At 43.6% G+C, this 11,440-nt stretch overlaps 1 protein-coding gene across 1 annotated transcript in view; it reads left to right on the top strand.

Moving 5' to 3' along the window:
• LOC103544320 (urea transporter 2) overlaps positions 1-11,440 on the top strand; it is a 193,556-nt gene that overhangs the window by 37,197 nt on the left and 144,919 nt on the right. The gene's annotated exons all lie outside the window — the stretch shown is intronic.

Consider the following 11,440-nt stretch of genomic DNA (forward strand, 5'->3'; position numbering starts at 1 on the left):
TGGCCAGGACCTCGGGGCGGGAACAGTCCTACAGAACTCACTACCCAGAATGAAAATGCCACCAAGCACACTTAATTCCACACTGACAGTTCCCGGGAAACAAGCCTAGTCGTCCATCGTCCACTAAAAGAAACGGATGGTTTTGGTAATAGGACTTTCTTCAGGAAATTCCATTCACGTATTCTTTCATTCATTCTAGACCACAAATATTTATTGATTTTTTCAGTGTGTTTGTTGTTGCTGCTGTTTTGGTGCTGGTTCGGCTGAGTGAGGAGTTTTGTTTGCTTGCTTGCTTTCCTCGGGCTCTCATCTGATTTCCCAATTCTCATTGACGTGTGGGTCACCGGAAAATCATATAACCCAATGGCTACACCCCATTGCCTTGGGCAATGGAAGTCAGAGAAGCTTTCTAAAGAAAGACACCTGGTTTAGACAATCTGGATTGCTTGGGGTTCCCATCACTGCTAAATTCCAGTGCAGAACAGACCATGGCTTTGCACACATGCAGCCAAAAAGCTATTTAGAGTTCAAGTCAGGAGCAGTCCAAGCATCTTACCAGGACCCCATCAATGGTCTGCAGCAGGCTGTGGTCTACATGAGTCACTAAGGTAATGGGAAATGAGAGGTCTCCACTTTCCAAGTTGGCGAGGATTGTAGCTGACACTCAGTTAGAGGAAGGATTAAATAAATAAAGGGAGGAAATGCCCAGAAAGTCCCTCTAGCCTCCAACAGTACACTGGGTCTGGATACCTGGCCCAGACACCCTGCAGTATAGGGAAGCATCACAAAAGCAGGTCCCTCAGGGCAGCAGCCACCAGAGCCCCTCAGTGGCCACCTTTCTCTTTCCCCACCAAATCTTCCCTGTCTTTAGAGATCTGGCTCAAATGATGCATCCTGCCTGTGACCCGCTCCAACCCATGGCTGCCTCTGTCCTGCCATGGCAGGTTGCCTGGACCTCCGCTGAGGGCTTCCCTTGAGGATGTTGCTCCTCTTTTCCTGGAGCATCTGGGTCTCTGGTCCCATTTGTCAAGTGCTTACCCAACACTGGGCCCTTTGTACGTATTTTATCATTTAATCCTCACATCCACCATATGAAAAAGTCCTATTATCCTCATTTTGCAGATGAGAGATGCAGAGAAGTTAAGTATCTTGCCCAAAGCCACATAATTTGTAAGGGGTGGAGTTGGAATTTAGCCTCAGGACTGATTACAAAATTGGAGCTCTTTTGAGGACACTGGGCTGCATCTGACACATGTATTTCCTGGCCTTGGAAGGATTGGCAGTAACAAATATAAAGTGCCTGGGATGGACTCTGGTAATTTATAGGTGCTCAATAAGTGATCCTTATGACTAGAACTCTCAGCCTTGGGCTACGGGTCTTGATTGTTTACAGATCTGTCTTCCTCTAGAGCCTTGAACAGAGAATGTGTTTTATTCACTTTGTGTCCTCAACACCCCTGGTAAGTGTCTGGCTACACAATGCCTTGTGTTCATGAGGTCCTCAGTAAATGTCTGTTGAATCACAGTGCATTGCTCTGAACTCAACTTGGCCTTGAAGACCCTGCAGGGTTTGAATAGGGTGAGAAGAAGAGAAGACAAAGGCATTAAGAAGGATGTGTACTTGACCCAGTGTGGGAGCAGCCTAGCTGTAACCCAAGTGAGATGAAAGGTTGGACAAGACCTTGAAGAAGCTCAGAGAAGCCTGATCACCCAGGGTAGACAGGCACACAGACTCACTTCTTCATCCAGCCCATGGGAGAGTAGCAGGGAATAGAAGTATATGAAACATTGGCCTGTCATTCTTCTTAATTTGGGGGTCACTTAGAGAGTAGGTAAGTGATGTCCTGGTGGCAAAAACGAAGGTCTAGAAACGAAAACACACAGGTGTAGACCTAATTCTGCTAAGCCCTTAAATGACTCACCTGCCTTCACTGGCCTCAGTCTCTCCATCTGTAAAATGAGATGCATGCACCATGGCCCTGCCAGCTCCTGCATTCCATGATTCTGGGACTCCAAGTGAAATTTAAAATCAGAGTGCCTTTCCCTATGACTCTCCACAACAGTTGTTCTACAACAGTGCCAATTAGCATTCCATCAACTAGCAAATAACACCCACCCTGTGCTCAGATTGGTGTGAGTCACCATGGAAAATACAAAGCCCCTGTCCTCAAGGAGTCTACGTCTGGTAGGGAGACCAGAAGAACACCCCTGCAACCAGTGAGGAAGAGCAAGGTGGGGGCACTCCGTGCTCACCTTCAGGCTCCAGGTTTAGCAATCCCTGACTCCCCAGCTGTACATCCCTCTGAGCCCTGTACTGCAGTGAGGCTGGAGAGATTGGGGCCCCAGCCAGGCTCTCACAAAGGGGCTGCTAAAGCTTGACACAGGTACGACACGTGAGGGCAGCACGGCTCATAGGCCAAGACAGGCAAACAACTACCCGTGGTTCTTTCCTGAGGCATTCGCCTGGTCCCCAGTCATTCCTAAATTGGAAGGTGCCCATCCAACTGGCTTTCTAGCTGGTTCTTCAGGATGGCAAGGGCACTCCCTTCCCAGAGTCATCAAGAAAGCTCATTTTCTTCGATGGCCACTTCAGGGACAGGCTGGGTGACCCTTGGCTTCCACATCCATGGATTCTGTCTGTCTTCAGTCTCACCTACTGAAATGTCCCTGGTGATGCCTAGGCTGGTTCCTGAGAGTCAATGGGAAGTGCCTGGCTCTGGCCATTTTGCCTGTTCTCAAACATCTCCTGGGACTATTCCTGCCTTTCTAGACTTCAGCTCTCCCCACCTGCCCTACCTTGCACTCTGTGCTTCTAGGTACCAAATCTCTCCTGTCCTGTTTTTCGTCCCTGAGAGACCCTGTCACATCTACTGTGTCGTCTGCTACTCCTCCGTCTCCCTGCAAAACTCCAGTTTTAGCATAATGCCTGGCCATTGTTGGGACTCAGTAAATATTTGTTTAGTAAATTAATTAAGTAAATAAGTCTAGAACATTCAAAACAGATGGGACAGATGACTGAGGAGGTCAGGGGCTGTGTCTGGCTTTGCCATAATTATCAGAGAGCTCGGAGTCCTCTCTCTCACTCTGGCCCCCTCCCCACCTGCTCCAGACTTCAGGTACTTACATTTCCTCTTACATTAGCATAAGTTTTCATACATCCAAAGAGCTCCCATAGCCATTATCCCATGTGAAGGTGCAGTGTACAGTGAAAATAGCACAAGACTTAGATTGGAATCCTAGCTTCTGCCACTTACCAAACCTCATACCTAGAGCAAGTTACTTAACCTCTTTGCATTCCAGTCCCTCACACATAAAACAGGGGTAATATTTACTTCAAAGAGCTGTTGTCAGAATCAAACAGGAGAAAGCATTAACATGCCTACCCCAGAAATGGGTGCCCATGAATCCCTACACCTTCCCTGGGAGTCACAGGGTGAGCGCGACTGCCCCCCGCCCTTCACCCCCACCAATTAACAGATGAAGAATCCTGAACTGAGAGAGCCAGTGAATCCCTTGTCCAAATATGTGGCAGAACCAAGAAGAGATTGTGGCCTCAGATTCCGTCTGCTACCCCATCTGGTTTCCCAGGAACTCCCAGAGCCACAGCATATGCCACGAGGTCATGCTGTCTGGCTTGGAGCAGTGCACAGCATCAAAGAATCAGTGTCTGGTACAAGGACTGCCACCCATGAGGTGTATTTGGGCAAACCACCTGATTCATTCATCTGACTTTCAGAATTTTCTGTTTTTCAAATGGAGAGCAATGAACCCAGCCCAAGCATACGGGATGTTTTCAATGACCCAATTAGAAGATAAATGTAAAGTGTCTTAAATCATGCAAAATACCAGGCATCTATGCAGTATGGTTAATGTCATTTCTCGGCCTCCTGAAGCTGGAAGTCTTTTCCCCACATTTTGCCTTGCCCCACCCTCCAAGCCCAACCTTTCGATGAGAGACCTCTGCCCTTTTTTCCCACCCTGGCACTTGGGGTTGAAGGAGAGGTTTCTTCAGAATTTAGTGAGATTTCTAGTAGGACTAAATCAGGAGATTTACAGCATTCTGCCCATCTTATGACCACATGTGGTCACCACAGATGGAATAATTTGGAAATCCCCTGTCAGATGACTGTGTGTGTGTGAGAGAGAGACAATGTGAAAAAGAGAGAGAGAGAGAGAAGAGCTTCCTTATTATCAGGGGAAACCTAAGCTAGCCCCCTCCTGCCCCTGCCTGTCCTTTAAACTCTCCCTCCCACCTACCCAGCGGTTCTTTAAATGCAGTTTCTCTTAGTAATGGGGCAAACAGAAGAACTTGCAGTTAATCATAGAAATAAGCAAATAAGGACCTCGTGGGATCAGCCCTGGCCTCCATCTCCCCAGCTCCCTCTCCCAGGGAGGGTGGAGTGGATTGACTTGAAATGAATGAGTACAGCACCACTGGTGTAGCCGCCCTGCTTGTCTTGAGGAATGTCCCTTCTCCTACCACTTCCAAGCTTCCTAAGGATATGCAGCTTAGATATTCCTTGATTCCATTTCCCTTTATTACTAGTTATTAACTCCTTTGACTTACACTGAACATATGCCAACACCCTCGGCCCAGACCAAGACTTTTATTAAACACTAGTGATAAAAATAGGCTTATATCACCCATGATAATTTCAAAATGCTCACAAACTTAACTGACCCATTTGCTGTGCATTTCAATTAGTGGTTTGTAAATCTGCTGAATAATTATTTTCACATTTTAGATGAGACTCCTAAGACCGGGAGTGTATTTTCTGATAGTGTCCTAGATGAACTGTGGCCAATGAACACACCAAATGCAATAGCAACTCCAAATTTACAATTGTGCAAATTCAAATTGATGACAGATGTGCCATTTTTTATATCGTTGGTGGCAGCCATTTTGTTTCTAGGTGTTTGCCGAGGCACAATGGAATTCAAGCTGCATCTTGGGGCTGTTTAATATTGCAACAAGTCTCATCAAAATCAATCCACTAGTTCAAAGGATATTGTAAGCAAAAAGGAAAATCAAAAATGCTAAATGGTCAATAAAAGCATAATTTTACTTGGTTAAATGAAGAAAGAAGGCATAAGTTATCCAGATGTTCTTCACATGAGAGACAGCTTCAGAGAAAATGAACTAATGTTGTTGCTGTAAGGATTTGGGTTATACAGAGAGGATCTTTGGTGTGGCACACCTTAGCCTGCACAACCATTCTCTTCCCAACAGTGACCCCTCATGGTTCATAGTCACTGAGATTCCCTGTCCAGCTGAAGGGAATAAAAATTCCTCTTTGCTGGCGTAATCTGAGAGAACTGTATGTGACATGGCCAGCAGTCATTGTCTGGATGCTTTGACCCTGCGGTGAAATGTTCATTCCTAATTCTGGTGCCTAAGTGGGAGGCAGGCTCTTCTAACCAGTAGGTTGATGCCATCAGACAACCCCACCAATCAATAGACCCAGACTAACTGTACTTGCCACTGTGGGGACGCAGAGGGAAGAATCACATGTTATCTGAGTCAAGTAGCTTGTAGTCTACTTGGAAAGATAAAGAAACTAGCCAGAGAATCGAGTATGGGAAGCAGTGGGGCCAAACTAGAGCTTCAGATGAGAAGTGACATGGGAGTGAACTTGAGAGGTCATCTAAAAGTCACAGGTGGATAATATTAGAGAACTGAGCCATAAAGACGGGGAGGTGGGTTGAATATCTGACTGAGCAACAAGAGAAAGTTTGCGCAGAAGAGAGAAGAGAAATACATTGTGGACAGGCAGACTGGAACAAGTTTGCAATGGCCATATTGGTCAGACTAAGGGGGCCAGATTTTAACTTTCTCAATCTTTTGTGGTAATCTGGAGCAGGCACTTTATAGGCAAGGAAGGAGCTGCTGTGAAATTCCCATGACCCCATACAGAACACAAATAGAGGAAGTGTAATTAAAGAAAGAGGAATTGGACAGGAAGGAGATTCTTCAAAATCAGAGTAATAGATACTGGCTAGATAACAATGGAAAGTTATAAACATAAAATAAAAGCTACAAGAATCTCAAGGATGATCTGCCAAAGGCTTCACTTTATAAGTCGGGAAACTAAGGCCCAGGGAGGGGCATGTCTTGCCCAAGGTCACACAGCTGGTGAATGACAGAGCTGAGTTCTTTCAGTATCTTTTCCTAAGAATCCCCCAAGAAAAGAAAGGTTGGCTTTCTGGCCTGAAGTGGTAGATTTATCAAAGTTCTTTTGAGCAATAGGATCCTGAGTCTCTAGATGGCACCTCTGTGCTAATGAGATGCCACTGGCAAATCCAAGACTTGAGCTAATTAGGAGTAAAGTCACCTCTTGATCTCATTTTCCATCTTAAAAATCTTAACAGCACACCCACTTAGATGCCTTAGATGTTGTAGATGATGTTGGTGAGTTGTAGAAAATAGCTTAAGAGAAAAACAGGAAGACAAGGTTTCCATGAAAACTAGCAGTAGCAGTAGAATTACATAAATTGCCCAATTCAGACCTTAACCTATTCAACAATTTTGCAAGGAATAAGACAACATTTAGAGAAAAAAAATATAAATCTTAATCTTTTCTACAGACCCAAGGTATAGAAAGGACATGACATTTGGTGTCTGAAACCCAAGGCTCAGGTCTAACCCAGAAGTCACTTGTTGTCTCTAAGTCTGTTTTTTCAACTGTAAAATGGAGACAGCAATATCTGAATCACAGGATTGTGAGGATTAAGTGCAGTAACATATTTGAAAGTGCTTTGAAAAACTGCGAATTGATGTACAAATGTGAATGATTACAGTTCATGACTCTTCTCCACCACCCATAGCTTTCTCTCCTAAAAAGCTATTCTTGTGGCCAAATCAATAGCTCTTTCCAAGGAAAGAAGGTTTGCTTATTGAGATAGAGTCTCGACACCACCTCCAGGGAACATTGTCTTGTAATTAAGGCAGAAAACTCCGCGCACGCGTGTGTGTGTGCGCGCGCATGTAGACACACTTCCTCAGTCTCTCTGTGTCTATATGCAAAGACATTCTGATTTCAAGACATTCTGATTTCAAAAGCATCTCAGGAATTCCTCCCTTTTATCTGAAAAGCACAGAGGCCCACTGGCATCCTGACATCTTAGGACCATACTTGTTGCCTTATGTGGGTTGAGAACCTTGTAGCATCCACACTGTCCAGGAGCACTTACCCCACAGGGTCATAAATCACATACAGCTAACTGTATTCTATTTCAGGTCACTTCATTAATGAATTAATCATTCAGCCCCTAGGAACACCTTCCCTCCACTCCCAATTAAAATTCACACGCACACACGTACCCCAGACACATTTGGTTCTGTCAAAACCTGATTGGTTCAGTATGAACCAGAACCATGGAAGATATTGAAGATGCAAAGATGAGCAAGCCCTGGTCTTGGCACTCAAGTTACTCAGAGCCTCAAATCTATTCAGTTAATTGGAAGACAGATTCAATCTATGCTAGACATCATCCAAGGATGACCACCATCCTCTTTCCCTGTGTGCTTCTTTCATCAAGAAGTGAAGGCTATTTCATCTCCTCTGAGGCTGGTATGGTGACTTTCTTTGACCAAAACTGAGGCAAATTCTTGTGTCAATTCCAGGCCTAGGCTAGAAGCTTCCACTTTTGTTGTTTTCTGGGAAAGCCAGCCATCATGCTATAAATAACTTTAGGCTAGCCTTCTGAATGACTAGGTACCACCAATCACTAATTACTCTCTCCCTTGGAGAAAAAGAGACCACATGAAGGAGAACCAAGATACCAAACATGAGAATAAAGCCTTCTTGTACCTTCCAATTCAGCTATCAGTTGAATACAGCTAAGTGAGTCACTCCAGCTGACAACAGGGAACAAAAGAGCTGCCCAGCCCAGCCCTGCTCAAATTACTGACCCATAGAATCATGAGAAATAATAAATCTTTGTTTTATATTGTTTGTTACATAGCAATAGATAACTGAAACAGAATCAGTGGTAGGAAGATGAACATAGTCAAAATGGCTCTTTAGCCTTGTGCACTAAAAGTTTTTTTAAAAAGAAAATATCTCAGGGGGAAGGGGGGTAGGGGGTGGGCACAAAGGGGGAAGGAGTGCACCTATAAAATGACTGACAAATAATAATGTACAACCAAAATTTCACAATGTTCTAAACTATCATGACTTCAATTAAAAAAAAAAAAGAAAAGAAAATATCTCACTATGATCCAATACTCACTGATCATTTGACCATATACCAATACAAGTATTGAGTATATAACCCTTTATGAGGAAGCGTGGGGATTGAGGTAAATCCAAGAAACAGAAGTTGTGGTTCCTACAACCCAGCCTGGTACTTCCTCAGCCCTTAGATGGTTTTCCTTAAGAAAAAGTCTAAGTCTTCTATTTCTTTAGCCCCTTCCTAGTAAAGACATACATATTGTCCTGGGCACATAGAAGGTCATCAATAAATATGAATGGACTGATTTTCTAAAGTTTAACCCAAATGTCAATCCCTAGCTTATTCCACCCTCTCCTTCTGAAATCTTTGGCCCTGCCACATTGAGGCCTAAGACTTAAGGTTGAATTGGAGTAAATCAGCCAGCAAGAGAAAAGTAATTTTGATTTAACAGAAGAACCCAAAGTATAGAAGAGTAGGGTGAAATAACCACCTCATGTGTTATCTTCAGCACACCAATCCTGCGTGAGATTCCCTCTCCAAAGTTCTTTGGCTGTCTTGTGTCTGAGTGTTTGAAATAAAAGAGTTTCTGGAATGGACTTCCATAAGGACTTCAGTTTCTCCACATAGGCATAAAACCTTGCCAGGGTGCCAAAGTACACCCAACCTTCACAGCCAGGCATCATGGTTCACACTTACTGTTGCACAGAGCTGTCATCGATCCAGCACCATTCTCTAAGAAGGAAGACCCTGCCTGCTTACTTGGTAGGTTCCCATAAAGATTTTTGTTCAGTGAATCACTGGAAAACATGATATTGTACCTAAGTGAATTTTCCAGAATTTACAAAACACAACCCTTCAAAACATATTTTCTTTTCATTTATCAAATGTTTATTGAGCATCTGCTGTATACTAGGCAATGTGGGGACAAGGCAATACTGGGGACACCGAGATACAAATCAAATTCCCTGAGCTCCAATGAATCTCATCAATAATACATTTTTTGGACAATTTTTGTTGGCAATCTTCCTGACAAAAATTATTTCCCCCCTACTTTCTTATAAAGCAAATGTTGAAATCAAATGTAACCTCTTCTCCATAACCCATTCAACAGTGCAAAAATTTCATGAGTTACTGAGTTACATGAGGCTACCTGCCCTAGTATAAAAACATCCCTCTATTGCTATGTTTTCATGTTGGGTCTAGATAGTTTTTCTTTTTCACCCCAAACTATCAGTTTTATGTCTTCCTAATGCCAACGGCTCTCATAACCCACTTTCAGTTCTGATTCTCCATATCTAATCTTCTGTAAGCCTGGGCAACCATCTATGATTAAACATGTTGGAACCATGTACCAGACCAGAGTGAATAAAGTGCTGCAGGAAAGCCCGAGAAGAAAGGTACATGGGCTTCACTTGCTGCAAAAATTCTGTGGGAAGCAATTTCAACCATTTGGAAGGTTTTTGTACTTGCACACAGAGTCCAAGATTCGAGTTGCTACTAGTCTGGCCTCTGAATAAATAGGGTGCTGAGATATCATTTTGGCATTATTCTTAGTCAGATAAAGCGTTCAGGTTAACTGCAGCCAGAAGAGCGCCAAGTATTCTACTGCATAAAAGTTCCTGCAAGACTGGAGCCATTTCAAGTTCAGATGTGTCCTTTGAAAACTGATGGCTCTACTCATTTTCTGTGATCAACTTCAAAGTGTGTGTGCATTCCTGCATTTGACTGTTGTACCACCCTCCTTGGTGGGGGAAGGTTCATTAGAAATCACCACCCTTTTGTTTAGAGTCCAGAGGCCAAGGTCAGAGACCTGTTTCTGGAGAGGTCAAATGATGCCAACTGGCGAGCTGGAGCAGTGAGTTAATCTTACCCAGGGGTTTGCATTTGAGGCCCACTTTTTCTAATGACTAAATCTGACTCAGCAGTTTTATAAAGCCAAACATTCCAGACTCAAGAACTCAAATCAGGAAGAAGCTGGAAAAGGAAGAAACATCCTTGTTCAGGGTCTTCAGCTGTCATGGGCTCTTGGGTTTCCCATCAAGGGAAGAGAGAGGTGTGGTGAAATTGTGACTTTGCTCAGGGAGGCATTGTGAGTCTAAGGAAGCAAAGCTGCAAGTTTGGAGCTGGAAAAGACCTTAAGAGTTCATTCTGTATGCATTCCCTCTACAAATTCCACTGTCCGCTCCTCATCACTGCAGATTATTTCCTTACAAGACCTTGCTGAAGTTGGAGGAGTAATTCTACAGCAGAGAGGCAAGTGTTAGAAACAGGGAGCTAGAAAGGGCCCAAAGACTAACTAGTTCAAGTATCTAAATTTATAGATGGAAAAAATATCTGGAGAGATGCATTAACTTACCTAGGACAGCAAAGTCGGTTAGCAGAACTCAAACTCCAACCCAGTGGTTTTTCCACCATACCGTGTGTCTTAGTCAGCTTAGGTTGCTATAACAGAATACCATAGACTGAGTGGCTTAAACAGCAAACATTTATATTTCACGGTTCTGAAGGCTGGAAGTCTGACATCAGGGTGCCAGCATGGCCGGCTTCTTGGTGAAGGCTAACTTCCTGGCTTATGGATGGGCATCTTCTCATTGTGTCCTCGTATCTTACATGGTGGAGAGAAAGATCATCTCTCTTGTGTCTTTTCTTATAAGACACTAATTTCATTCATGAGGGCTCCACCCTCGTGACCTAATTACCTCCCAAAGGCCCCGCCTCCTAATACCATCACATTGGGGGTTAGGATTTCAACATGAATTTGGGGGGGACACAGACGTTCAGTCTATAACACCATGTAATACAGTTTTATGACCTTCTTCACTTTATTTCACCCCAAATACCTAAGATGAAGGCCTTGTAACTTTAATCTTTGAATTAACAATAATAACAATAACAATAATAAGTGTGCCCTTAAAACAATAGCATGTCAAGTCTCAAAAGAACTTTAGAGTTTATCTGATCCAACTCTCACATTTTACAGATAGTTGTTCAAGAACAAGCAAGGGAAAAGTTGGGTCTTCATGGAGGATGTGGACCTGGGTAAAGGGTTGAAAATTGAGTAGAAATACATAAAATTATAGATTTTAAAACCTCAGAGATCATTAGTCCTACCCTGCATTAGATGAAGGCGGACCCTAAGATTAGACAGGGGAACTGACTAGTTCATGATCAGTTAGTGGTAGAGCTGGTTCCTGAATCCTGGAATCATTATTCTCAGCCCTTTATGCTGTTCACTGTCCCACAGGGCATCTTTGTAGCCATTGAT

This window comes from Equus przewalskii, chromosome 7 (genome assembly GCF_037783145.1).
Source record: "Equus przewalskii isolate Varuska chromosome 7, EquPr2, whole genome shotgun sequence".
Lineage (NCBI taxonomy): Eukaryota > Metazoa > Chordata > Mammalia > Perissodactyla > Equidae > Equus > Equus przewalskii.